General features: G+C 39.5%; 2 pseudogenes; both read right to left on the bottom strand.

Annotated features, from left to right (window-relative positions):
• Window positions 1-1,900: 1,900 nt before the first annotated feature.
• Window positions 1,901-2,527, bottom strand: LOC137986318 (protein phosphatase 1 regulatory subunit 3C-like; annotated as a pseudogene).
• A 7,054-nt stretch (window positions 2,528-9,581) lies between these two features.
• On the bottom strand, window positions 9,582-10,321 carry LOC137986317 (protein phosphatase 1 regulatory subunit 3B-like; annotated as a pseudogene).
• Window positions 10,322-14,210: the final 3,889 nt, after the last annotated feature.

Raw genomic sequence — 14,210 nt, 5'->3', positions numbered from 1 at the left:
TTGATTGATCACTCCAAACCTGAGACGCCACCACAATGCAGCGGGTGCTAAGTTACGAGCTATCGTTTTGCGTTTTGGTATGATAGGTCCCCGTATGTGATGCGAAACGAGAGCAATGTGTGCAATTCTTTCGAATCACAGGCAATGAATCCTCTAATTTAGCCCCGGGGGCTAAATTATTCACCGCTGAGAGAAATTGGAATGCGCAACTATTGTTTGCGCGCGTTTCGTATCAGGCGGTCGCCAAAAATCGAAAATCCCAGGGCGTTTCAAATGGTTTTCTTAACCCCGTGGGAAACCTGGAAGCGATTGCCACGCATCTTAAGAGAGAATATTGATCGACTTATTGAAACAGGCGACTTCGTTAATATATGGGGATTCAGCAGCCAGCCGCCTTTGGTTTAGGTCTCAATCAACGTTGAAGGGAGACAATGTTATTCGACCTGTTTTGTTTTCACTCTATCAGAACACAAACAGCCTCTCATTGTTTGCCTTCGTCCTGTGAATTCCGCATCCCGTCTCTGTTGAAACGTCAATTTTTGGCATACTTAGAGGTCTTCTATATACCACGGGGTTTTTACCAATTTGTTCCGGTCACGACACTTAGTCACTACATTCCAAGCCAAATTTCATTTTCATATGACGTCACGGAAGCGCAGGAGTTTTGTGACCCTAGTTTAATTCAGGAGGAATGCCATAATACTGCTCATGGAAAACAGCAGGCACCTCTGTAGTGAGAATTTGAGGATACACTAAACTATGGTTTCCCATTGTTATCGTGGATTTTTGCGAACAAATCTTACGCAAAAGCGATAGCCTGTGTACAGCTTGCCCCAATCCTCATAAAAACTCTTTCACGATTTTTCCTGAGGAGGAGGAGAGGGCTAAACCGACCTTTTGAAATGTCACGCATAGTTACGTGACCAAATGAGAAATATGCAAAAAAATTCGCAAAAACCCTTGGTGAAGTACGGCGCGTTTTTACCCAAATTACAAATTTTGAGCAATTTTAAAATTTTAATTGCTGAACTGGATGCCTTCTCACGTGAATGCCAGCAGACATATCCACTGGTCGTAAAGTACAGCATAAAGATTCCAACGTTGTCCTGGTGTTTTGGCAAACAAGAACTTCAATTGCGAAACACTTATAAGCGTGTGTTCGTGGATAATTTCTTAATTGACATTAGGGAGAAGTATTTTCAAGTGAAACTGAATGAAAGTGCTGCCATGCTACGGCGTACAAGAGTAAAACGCAGACAAGACTCCAGAGAGTTTAATTTTCTAGTGTCCTAAAGGAACACGCCCAATATTGTTATTGTAGCAATGACAGTTTCCAGGAGGTTTGGTCCCTGAAACTTATGCGAATTCTGCTAATTTTACACTTGATTGAGGAAGAAGCACCTTCACTAAAGTGCAAACCAAAAGTCTTTCAAATTCCTTATAATTACAAATTTACTAGGCATCGATAACAATTTCCAGAGTAGATTTAATACAGTTTCAAATTTTAATATCAAAACCAAGATATTCCGGTCGCATAATTATCTTACCTTACATGGTGGGCCAAAAACATTGGTCTTGATAATAACTTAACAGGAAAGACCTCTTGTTTAAGAGATCATTCAAAACTATTTTGAAATAAAAATCCCTCGACTAGATCGATCATTTCATTTTAACCTCGGTGAAGACATGGGACCTAGTCAAATCATCTAGCATAGTCTCAGTAAAAATGTTGGGGCATTCCCAAATGCTTAGCCTCTGCTTCGATTTCCTTGCAAAAAAATACATTACTTTGCAAACTTTCTTGAGGAAAATCGAATCCTTAATCACCAGCCAGACGTTTTGGGCGACGCTCCGTGTTCTCGTGCCATGCCAACCTTGTGGCCTCCGTCGAGCATATTATTTATCCACTAATAGGGTGAAGAAAACATTCTGCACAATAATTTCGATGAACATTGTTGGCCCAATTAACTCCTTACCCGCCACACGATACCGTATAGCGAACTCAGGTTTTTTCCCGAATTCCACATACTGGAGGGATAGAAATCCTGAACTGAAACCTTTCCGTTTCTTCATCTGCTGATTCGGGACGTAATCCGCCCACACATCTCGAATAACTTTTCCAACCATCGACAGTATATCTGGCGGTGACTTCGGTTGGCGAAGGCAATGGTTTTTTACTTTCACAGTTCCTGTCATCGAAAATCCGTAAAAAAAACAAGCGTTGTCTACACAAACATTTCGCCTCCATCACGCGCTCCGCATTATCTCTCCTCCGTGACTGGTTTGCGTAAAACAACATCGAAACCGCTTAAAATGTAATGGCAATGCAATTTGGTTTAGGCTGTCAGACGATTTACAGCCCGAGAGGTCTTCTTCGGATTTTGCTGGCGTGATTAACTTAACCGAAACGATGTCCCTGACCATTGCAATCAGCGAAATGAACATTGCGCTTGGGCGATAAACTATCTGGAGACGAAGTCGGCTCTAAATTGCCACGTTCTTCCTTCATTCCCATTACTTTGGTCATTTTCGTCAGAGCAGAGACACAAAGAGTTGTTGTTAGCAATCAAGGTTGGTTACTTTAACATGGACCTGGTACGTTAAACTAATTGACTTTTTTCCATACAGCCCTTCATCCAAAGCATTGTTTACGGAGGATGCCATTCGTGCCTCGGTCCGCATGTTACGTTCAGCCGGCGAAAATGACGTCATGATGTCCAAAGAAAAAGAATCTGGGATCGTAGGGATCCTGCACTGTAAAAAAATTACAAACTGGCGGGAGATACAAACATTTCCTTCTTACTAATCCTGACCAGCTGTTTGTTTTTTACTCCTTTACTGTAATAGAGTTAAATTAATGGTTTTGCGCGTTCTTTTTCTTTCTCAAGCGAAGGGAACAAATCTCTTTTTGAGGTGCACTTTTTAATAAAGCTCGTAAAAACGATATCGAAAGGTATGTTTGTAAAACTTCCCGTTACTCTGAAGCCAATTATTACAAGTGCAGGTAAGGCCCATCATAGTTTTCATGGTTCAATCACATGGTCGACAACTATTATTAAACTTCATGAAGGGCGTATGGAAGGAAGCAACCGTAATCCGGAATCCGGGGCCATCTCGTCAGATTACAGAAGCCAAAAAATAAGGTATGAACAAATAAATAATTGCGGCTGGTCAAAATTATATTTCAGTGAAAAGAGCTACAACAATCAATAAAATCCGAATATCACTTTTACTGCTGTGTTTTTCCGCAAAGCTGCTTCCGAGTTACAGCTGATGGACTTCCCCACTTTCGTCACACGAGTTAACGAAAGTGTCTTTCAAAAAATGTGAAGATTCCTTCAAGCTTGGGATACAGTTTAGTTCTTGCTGTCTTTTTTCGTTTTTCAATTCAGAGTTTTCACGCAAAATGCTTTGATTCCGTGGTCATCGTGTACAATGATAAATGTGAACTGGAGGCATTTGGTTCAATATTCTGCGATGAGCGAAAATACGATCGCTCTCAGTGTCATCTGGTTGTGACGCTGGGAAAAGGAGTGCCTTCGTTGGAGGATTGACATGACATTTAAATCATTGATAGCGCGGGATATTTTCTACATCTACCTCTCCATGTTCCAGCACGCGGCGAAGTCCCTTTTTGACTTGTGACAGTGTCCCCCGGGACTGTTTTCTGCTTCATCAGGTAGGGACGTTTTCATTGGTTAAGAAACCAATTATGCCCAGCCAAAACATCAAACATGGCGCGAAGGCTCGTGTGAAGCTGGAAAATCGAAGTCAATGAAGTCAGTCAGGGATAAGGCTATAGTTAGGATACAAACCAAGCTTCTACTTCCTACAGTGCTGCTGTAACTTCATGCAAACAAAGTGACGTACAGGAAGTCATCGATTGAATCTTTTTTATTTTTATAATCCGCCTATAACACTTTTCAAATTGCCTGATTTCTGCATGTTCCAATTTACCATTAAATAAGCAATACAATATGTAGTTAGTAATTGTCGCCCCCACGCATCAAGACAAATACAGACACACTTGAATGCTGATAGTATTCAAAAACATGGAGTGACCTAGAGCCGTCTCCAACCATCCACTGCTACATTCAGAAATTCTTTTGAGGGAGTCCGAAGTGTTACATGTGTCCCTCAATTACTTTATTACATTCCTTTCTGATTGAATTTCTGTTTTCTTGTGCTGCAACCCAGAAATGTTTGTGCTGTGTAGGATTAAGGTCAGCAATAACAATAATTTGTTTTTTCCTTTAGAGTGTCTCAAAAACTGTGCACTAAAGGCGTATATAAACCCAAACCCTTTCCATTAGTAAAATGCCAGAGTAACTGCAGAATAGCCGGCCACTTATTGTGTTCTTGTGGCTGCATCCTTTGAAGAATGAAGCATATGACAATACACGCCATTCATATGCCAAGTACGTGGAGAGGTATTCTGCAGTTTAGCTATGATTCCTTCAAATGGCTAGTTACTCTTAATGACACAAGATGATAAGGGAATTGAGTTTTTTTAATTGGAGTGAGTTGGGGGAATAATAATTGGGCAATTCCCAAGTGGAAGAAGTCTTGGACAAAAATAAAAACCAAAACTACAAGAAAGACGGTGGACGCACTGTAAGTAGAAACGTTTGCCAGAGAAAGGAAAATATATTATTGTAGCTTTTGATAAGAAAAAATTATTCAAACTGATTCTCAAAAATCAAACGAAGAAGAAAATTGGCTCAACCTCACTTCAAAAATTAATTCTCCTTGCCCAAGTGTTGGGTTTTTTTTTTAAATCAGATTAGGGTTTGTGTCTAACCCTTGATTTCATAAGTGGCAGGAAATAGAAATTGATACAATAAGATTATCTTTATTTTTTCACTGAGCTTGTCCTTCATTTTTCATTTCCTGAGCTGTCAAAAAGCAGTAGCCTGTTCAAATTAAATTATAAAACCTTACAAGCGATACTGTCCTGTGCACATAAATCTAGCAAGTGGTTTTTCCTTCACTTTCGTCGTAAGTTGTAAGCCATAAGAAAAAGTAAAAAGAGTGACAAGATGACTAATTGGAAGTCAAAAAATAACATATACGTCTCCCGTTATTTTTTGTTTTTTGATGACCTGAATTTTGCCCTTTGAAGTGAATCATTAAAATTCATATTTTCTGGGATTTGGCATGTATAGACTATAATTCTCAGTACCCTGGATTGCATGCGTATGTATACAGCCTATCCCAACAACAACAATAACAACGATGATACACTACTTACTACTATACTACTACTAACTACTATACTTATAATATAATAATATAATATATAATAATAAATTAATAAAATAATATAATAATAAAATAATAATAATCACCAACAGCTTTCAAACTAATTATCATCGCTGATTAAACAGTTATAGGCAAACCCTCCTACTGCGTCTCTGGGTTTTGCATAAACTGTCCTCGAATTTCTGTCCACCTCCCCCTCATGTTTAGATGAGGCTATAATGTAAACATGCAAAGAGTGTTTCTAATTGCTTAATCAAGTATTTGTTTGTACCCCTTATAAACTTATTAATAATTCATGATGGGTAAACAAAAAAAATGTTTTTATTAACCAACATCTGTATTTCCTGATACAGATTTCTCTTTATTTACATAAAACGTTTTTTTTTTCGATTTTTACCTGTTAAAATGTCTTGGGAATTTACCAAACATAACCTCATATGTACATTAACACTTTCTTAAATGCTGACATTTGAATAACTCATATACAATACTCGCATCAGATCTGTGTGTAAGGCGTTTAGCCTCAAATCTTGTACAAGTGTTACATGAATTTGCCGATCATATTGTATATATGACATGTAATCAGAGTGTTTCTTGTGATGTACTTCCTGATGTTTCATTCGGTTTGTATGATTACTTGACAACTCCTTACAACTCTGAAATATTTGAGTGCTTTAGCTATCGGCCCAGTTCAGTTGGCAGCCAAGTGTTACGTTAGGTTGCAGGTGGTGTGTTGTGCGAGACTACACCAAAGTATATAAAATTATTGTGGATTGCATGCTCACACAACCACACACAGAGCACAAGTGCTCAAGAGTGGACAAGCCACGTTTAGCCGTTTTGTCCTGGTAGTGTCCCTCTTTGTTGTTTCGAAAATTCTGATTCCTCAATCATTCAGACAGTAAGTAGAACTATTATTAACATTTTTTAAACACATTTGAAATTGGATGTAGATGCAGTGAAATTGAACTGGACCAGATATTTTTCCCATGTCATATTATTTTCTTCCAATTCCAAATCAAGTAATCTCTATTACAAGTCTACTGATATAAGATTTACATCAAAGTTTGTGGTCACCATACAAATCATCTACAAAAATATCTCATCACATTTGCACTTTTATTTTATGAAACATAAGTTAATTTACAATCAGATAACTGCATATTAACTGTCTACAGAACAAAAGAGACCTCCATGGATGCACATTTTTGGGGTGGGGGTTGCTTCCAGATTGTGTCCACAAACGTAGAACATATCCGGGAGGCCTGCTATATTTTCACAGGTGATTGACAAGTGCATGATTGATCATTACATGTTTGTTGACCACAAAATTGTTAACAATATTAAGGTATTTTGCTAGCCATAATTAACGATGTCAAATGATATTGGGTTTCAGAAATTACGTATCACACGATTTACATTATTAATTGTCATTCTGCTATGACCTAAGAGCAACTCTTAAAATCATAAAAGCAATTTTTCACACAGTTTTGGTTATTAAGATCATGAACCACCTATTCAAGTGTAGGCACTCTCTGATTTCTGCTAAGCTTGCTTTTGGTCCCAAGAATCTAATAGCCTACTTACCGTTGAACAGATACTCTGAGTAACCCTTTGTTTGCTTTTCTATCACCAATGTGATCAGTAGTAAAAACGGAAAGAATGAGACACTAATTATATGAAATTAAAGCTTCTTACAGTCCAATAATAACATGGGTAACCAGTTTTTTTGAAATTTGAACTGAGTATTCAAATCTGCTTGCAAGTTTTAACGTTGGCTCTCAAGATGTTCAATTCCTGGGGATATTTCCTATATATGTCAAATGTCGAAAATAGTTTGCTATGAACTTTCATTTGATTGTAAACCTAACGTTTTTTTGAAAGTGTAAACCTATTTCAAGCGTTTGATGAGTTATTGTTCAGCTATTGTGCAATTTTTCGTAGCAACTTTCAGAATAATCTTCAAGATTCCATTCAAAGCCCAGAAGCTCCAAGAGGAATTTGAATGTTCATTTAGTCTGGTATATACTGGTCCCGCGTGACCTAACTTGGACTGTAAAATGGGCTCTGGTAATCAACAATGTAGGCTACTCAAGACTTTTGTTGGCCTATACGTTGCTTGATGTCATGCAATGTAAACAATGTCTTGAGAATCTTGAAGAAACTCTCCAATAAGAATGCTACCATGTTTTCCTTATTTTATGCCTCATGGTCGAGTCTCTTTTGCAGCCCCTCAGCGTTGCGTGACTTTGGCCTGAGCGCCTGTGAAGGTCATGATCTCAGATCATGCAAGATGTGCAGGGTTACTGCTTCCCACCAGCCTTTCAAACCAAGACGTGAAATAACACATGTTAGTTCTGTCATTACGTGTGTCTTGTCAACCCTAAAAGAGAAAGTCAGAGGAATGAAAATAAAACCCTTAAGAAATCATTACCTATATCAAAAGCCTGTTCATGCTGTGAATTCATCTCTGAGTGACCTGGGAGGCCATTTCGCAGTAAAGTCCCCGAAACTTTACAGGCCATTTTCGGGTGCCCACATTCCCTTTGTATCTCAAGAACGGAGAGGATTTAATTCATCAAACTTCACAGTTATTTTTCTTTCTGTTACCTTGAAACAATGTTTAAAAGACCGGCTTTCCAAATTAAGCAGTTGGCAATTTCACAGATGGTGTATTTGGGCCCGAAAAGTTTTCAGGACTGTTGATTCGAGAAACGGGCCCCTGGTTATGGTAAATTAATAGTTTGGGAAGAATCTGCTAAAATTATTGAAAACCACAATACACATGACTGCTGAAAATCATCAACAATAAAGACAAAATATCTCCTCTAAGTTAGCCCTTAACTGTCACCAAGTTTGTTGTTGACATAGGGTCTTTTCCTTCTCGTGCTGTTTAAGCCACTCAAGGACACAGGACACTGACAAAGTAACAATCTGCCTCCAGTTTGTTCAAACAATGGATAGTGCTATCCAAAGGATAAATCAATATCCAGTGGATAAGTAATAGCAAAACCGATTGTTGCTGTCCCCTGGATCTTGAGGTGGGGGGGTGGATAGGGGCCAAAAAAACTATCCATCTGGGGCATGACACGCAAAGCAATTCCCAACCCACTAATCTGCACAATTTAAGCAACGGTCTCACAGTACACCCGAAGAAAAATAAAGGTTTTCCTTGAAGCCACCTGAATTTTTCGGGTATCTATTAGAGACAATACTGATAATATTTTATTGGTCTCTCGTGGAGCACCTGAAAAGTTCTGGTGCTTTATTGCTTAAACTGTCCCAGATACAAAGTGTGGAGCGATCACTTTTCCCTTAAATCGAACAACTCGCACGCTCAAAACCAACAATGGGAATTCACTGAAAAGAAGGTGGTCTGGTGGATATTCACCAAGCCGCTGGTCCACGTCTTTTAGTATATACTAAAATTACCGTTAAATACAAGTTTATTCCCTACAAAGTAACAATCTACTTGTATTTCTGACCGCTCTGGATAAAACAACACTCCTGGCATACTTTTCCTACAAATGATATGCGAAATCGTCCTCCTCCAAAAATTTATCAAAATTATTATTACTCAACTGGTTCTTGGTATAATTGAACAAGGCAACAACATTCAGGTTTCACAGTTTCAGTGACCAGGTGGCTGTCATGGGTTAGGATTTTTCAAATAGTCTGTCTTGTCTGCCATTGGTAGTCCTAGAAATCGTGTATTTCAAGCCTCAATTTCAAGCCAATTGTGATGATTGTTTTCGATTGTTTATCTTCCACAAAGTAACTACAACATGCAAACGCAAATGTAGCGCTGATCTTAATTAAACTATTTTAAACATTGGCTGAATAGGGGTGCAATCGGGAATGACTTTTACAAAAGACAGTACCCGGGACTACTAGACATTGAGTTGCCCGATTCACCAAGTGCTTCGCAACCACAAAGTTTGAGGTACTAACTGAGTGCTGTTCTGACAACACCGAACTACGAGTAGCACGTGCCCCTTTTCAGTGGTGAAAAGATAACACCTCAACCTCATGGATGAGAGCGTTGATTGCAACACACGCTTACGTTCGATATTAGTTAGTATTATAATTTTCAACTTTTTACCGTCGACAGATGAAGACAAGTTAGAACAGCAACCAATGAACTGATTACATTGACACCACGTGCAGTCGAAGCATCATCAAAACGTTTCTTCTGTGATTCATTGGAACATTGCTGTCGTCCCGTATTTGAACAATATCATTGATTGTCACAGACCTGCATATTGTTTTTGCTTTGCTTTTCTCAAGACGCTTTTCAACGTCATGAAATGATTTGTTTTCTAAACAAGTCGGCCATCCTTCTTATGTCCATCAGCTGGTGCTTCTCGACATTCGATGCGATAATTCTGTCCGCTGTTATTGTCCCAAAATTCTGTTTCTTCTTCGCCTTCGAAGCGAACAGCAAACTCCAACACACCACCCGCAGCGAGGAAATATTCAGGTAACGTGAGTGCAAACGACAATCTATCTGTTGCTCCATCATTCGAATCGGGCACGTAAACTCCGTCCAGATCTGTGGCTCGAAAGCCAATGATCAAGTGTGTATCGCCAACCCAACTACCTTTTTGTGGAAACCAATGTTTTCACCTTTATCGTTCCCCGACAGAATTTTGCGAAGCCATCGGCCGGTTCTCCAAACTAACGTTCTGCGATTCACGTTTATCTCGAAAGTTGTCCGAGGCAACGGTTGAGTGACTCGGACGTTGCAATGTCTTTTTCGCTCTCTGAAGTTCTCTCTTTCGTCAATCTGCAACGCTACGTGGGATGTTGTATGTCATCATCACTGTAAACAGAAACAAGAGGCTTCCCACATCCATCTGCAAACTGCAGCGCTCTTTTTCGAACGAGGCGGAAGAGAATCTGCTGTGTACTTGCGAAGTATTGAATGGCAGCCATTTCCACCCACCATTGCCGTCAAAGTTCATCATCAATCTGAAAATGGAGGAAATACAGAATTTGCCCTTCGTATTCGTGACAAGTCCGTCCAGATTCCACGCTGACATTTCCTTTGTTCTGACATGAAATCCCCTGCGTTCTTCGGCCACCTCGCAAAGCTCAAAAATTGGAGGCAGCTCAAGTTGTAACTTCACAACAAAAATTTTCAAGTGATCCCGAACGCAACTGACCGACGGGTCTCGGACTGGTGAAGAGATAGTAAAGATCTGATGGTTTCGTGTGATATTCTTTCATTTTCGTGCAAGTATATTCTTTAACTAGTCGTTTACCTTACGAACCCCGCAATATGACTTTTATTTTTCTGTTTGCTGACTGCTAGACATAAGTTTCTTTGTAACTAATATATTGAAAACATTCAAGGTTGACATTCATGCGGAATCATGACAACTGACATGGAAACCAGACGCGATATTTGTGTTGGTCAGTGCCCTCGTTCGTCAATGCCCTTGTTACTTGTTAGCAGTAAATATATCTTAGACATTAACAAAAGACGAGACTATTTTTGGAATAAAAACGACGACGAAAATCTTGTGTTTTACGAAACGTGTGCAACATCAGGCGAGCACGTGAACAGCTGAGCATGTGAAGAACTGAACATCTGTTTCTTTTGCCGGAAGAAAAGTTTTACGTGGCTACACGATTGTAGCCTGCGAAGCCGCGCGGAGAATGTGGGGCCCACCAATCCCGCGCGCGGCTTTTCGCCGCTGGTAAATTTGCCTCTCGTCCAACAATACCACCCAGCTGGCGTAGGCTAGGACGGGGCATCGCAGCACAAATCTTCACGGCTACCCTGGGGAAATTATATGAGTCAGGATGTGGCGCGTGAGAAACAAAAGGTTAGTTGTTCGTATTTTGACCAAATTTTTTTTGAAACAAAAATAGTTTACGACATTCCTATTACCATTAGTTACATCCCGTATCAGAGTTGGTATGTGTCGTCGAGCATTCATTACTAGTGTAATCTGTTGTAACATTTTAAATCAGCCCACTTTTCCCGGTTTTGTAGGTGTGTGAGTTCGAAGAACTCCCATATTCGGTCGCTCACTTAAAAAAAAAAAGAAAAAAAAAAAAAAAGGAAAAAAAGTGTCATTTTAATAAAGGGGCTATGTCACGTTTATTTAGAGTGTTGAAGGGAAATCATTAAGTTAATCACGAGTTCGAAAATGGTAATGCGGAATTCCTTTTCTGATAAAATTATCATGAGTATCGGGATATCATGATTTCGGGGGGGGGGGGGGAGTGCAATTTTGGAATAAATAAGCACAGTAAAATTTTTCAGAGACGACCAACAATTTGTGCACGAGCCCGTAGGGCGAGTGCAATTTGTAGTCTTTGAAAGTGCTTATTTATTCCAAATTTGCAACGAGAAAATCACGGGATTACTTATTAATGATATACATGAAAATCCGGGAAAAAATTGCGCCATCCAGGGCGCGCGCTTGATTTGAAAACAAAAGATTTGATTTGTTTCTGACCAAACGCAATTGTTTTATTAGTCAATCATAATCCAGAATTTCGATGTGGTATTTTCACTGGTATTGCACGTTTTGCACTGTTACAATTGAACTGCACTGCTCTCAGCCCTCAGAATCGTGTAATTTTTTTCATGTATATTATTAGATCCCCCCACAAACAATGATCCTGAGCAAAAACGACCTTTATCCAGGACAATTTGCCATAAACGTAAACAACGTCGGGCCCGACTACTTTTTGGGCATTTGGCTGTCCATGAAAGTACAATCGTTTTGCGTGAAAAAGGCCCCTTTAAAGCTAGTGACTAAGGACGTCAATTTTCCCTCGATCAACACTCTGGAAGTCGCAATCGGTCAGTTTTTGAACGCGAGTCATAATGGCGGATCGTGAAATCCAAGAAAACAGCCTTTGGATTAAAAACCAAAGCACGACGTCTTAAGGGAAGACACTTCCAAAATCTGAAAAAAAAAAGGAATTGGATTTTTCTTATCATAGTACCACTCATTCTTGTCCACCAGAGTCTTGGATGTTCTGCAGGAGAACATGCGCCGTAGGGTTCTTAATTGCCAAAATTGTCTATTTTACCCTTACGGCGCAGGCTCACTCCTTCTGCTAACATGAATGCACCAATCAGAGACGCTTTTCATTGTTTCTTTACGTAAACCAATGAGAAAGACACTTTGTTTCAGGGTTCGCCAGAGCTCTTCTCTCCCTCAGTCATGCGCAAAAGATTGAGATGCACGGACTATCTTTTACCTGCTTTTTGCGGACGAAGGAAAGAATAACTTGAAGACGTCGTGTGAACGTTTTAGAGTTGTTCGTACTATAACTAGAATAACGTCGATGAACCGCACATTTTTGAATGACACGTTTGCTGTAGAATCGCTTGAATCGTTTAAGAAATGATGTAGAAGAGATGCAAGCCATCAAAGGTGGTAACTTAATGGAATATTGCCTTGTGTTATTTGTTGATTTTTCCGTTACCGGTGTCCTAATAAGTAGCTTCAGTGCTAGAAAACTAGGCACTCAAACAAGTTTTCTTTCCTTTCCTGTCCTTTCCTTTCCTTTTTGGCGCGTGATTTGTCCGCTCTGCAACAGTTACGTGGCATAAAGGAGACTAAAAACGTACGAGACTTGTACTTTTAACTCCGACTTCAAATTCGAGAATCACTGTTCATTCTCTGCCTCCGAGCTACATTCAATATCTTAATATACATAGCGCTTTACATTAATGTAGCGGTCAAATCGAATCTTCAACATCTCCCAGGGCGTTTGATAATCAAATTTTCTCACAGGTGAGGAATTTAATTCATTCAATCTTATCCAATCACCTAGAAAAATTGGACCTACTCACGGGCATTTGAACGGGTTTTTAGGCCCGGAAGAGGAGAATTTGATCAATGAATTTTCAAAAATGTCAAATGCCCGGAGGTTGGATTTTTGAAGCTTCGATTTGACCGATACATTACGGTAATGTCTTTTTGATATCTTCAAATATACAAACGCTTCTTGTTTGGGTCCGTCAACATGACCGCTAATCACGTGACCTGAACTAAGGTCTTGCCAGATTCATGTCCAGTTTCTTGTTTTTTTAAAAATCGGTTTCATATTGGCTTAGAATGTACCTATAAATAAATGTACATTACTTTACAATATTTACCAAACCAAAGGCAATTATGACCTTCGAGACAACAACATAAATAACTGGTATGGCAATTTGCGCTGATGAAGTTCTTCAAAACCCATTGTTAAGTGGTGACCTTGCCAACCACACGCAAAGTGCTTAAATCCAACTTTCAGAATCCAACAGGAAATATCGCATTATGACTGATATATCTCTCCAACATAGCTGCGCAGTTCGCGAAATAGTCCAGTTTACGTATTGTAACGGTTTGGACTGGATCTAGCATGAAATGGAGGCTAATGCGGGCAAATTAATTTGTATTTGAAATTATATGCCCGCAGTAGCCTTCATTTCATGCTATATCCAGTCTAGCCGTGAAAATTCGGAAATGGTCTATTACGTGCGGATGCGCTCCATGCGCTCCATGCGGGCAGCGATACAAATAATACTCGTCACCATTCTTCGAGCAGCTCCGTCGCCTTCCGCGCCAAAACAAAACCGTTCGTGATTAAATCCCGCAACGCAAACGCAGGGTACGATAAGGGCGTTAAAAATGCGTCACTGTGAAAGATCTGCCAGAATGAGTTCATATTTCATTCAGCTTTTGCGCACTAAAATGCGTGTTCTTTTGAAAAACCCGCTTCAAACTGAAAGGTTTATTGGGTTTTTTGCTCTGAACTGAATTTCTTGTTTAAAACCTGAACTTTCGCCTGCATAATAAAAAACAAAAAATAAGAAAGGAGTCCCCTTAAAAAGAACTGCACTTTATGCCAATGTTTGTGTGCCTTTTTTCTTGTCAGTACGTACCAATGACTAATTAATTAAATGACAAAAATAAGGGAATGCATGGTACAGA

This window comes from Montipora foliosa, unplaced genomic scaffold (assembly GCF_036669935.1).
Source record: "Montipora foliosa isolate CH-2021 unplaced genomic scaffold, ASM3666993v2 scaffold_188, whole genome shotgun sequence".
In the NCBI taxonomy this organism is placed as follows: domain Eukaryota; kingdom Metazoa; phylum Cnidaria; class Anthozoa; order Scleractinia; family Acroporidae; genus Montipora; species Montipora foliosa.
The sequence above is the reverse complement of the archived record's forward strand: the minus strand, read 5'-3'. Positions and strand labels throughout refer to the sequence as shown.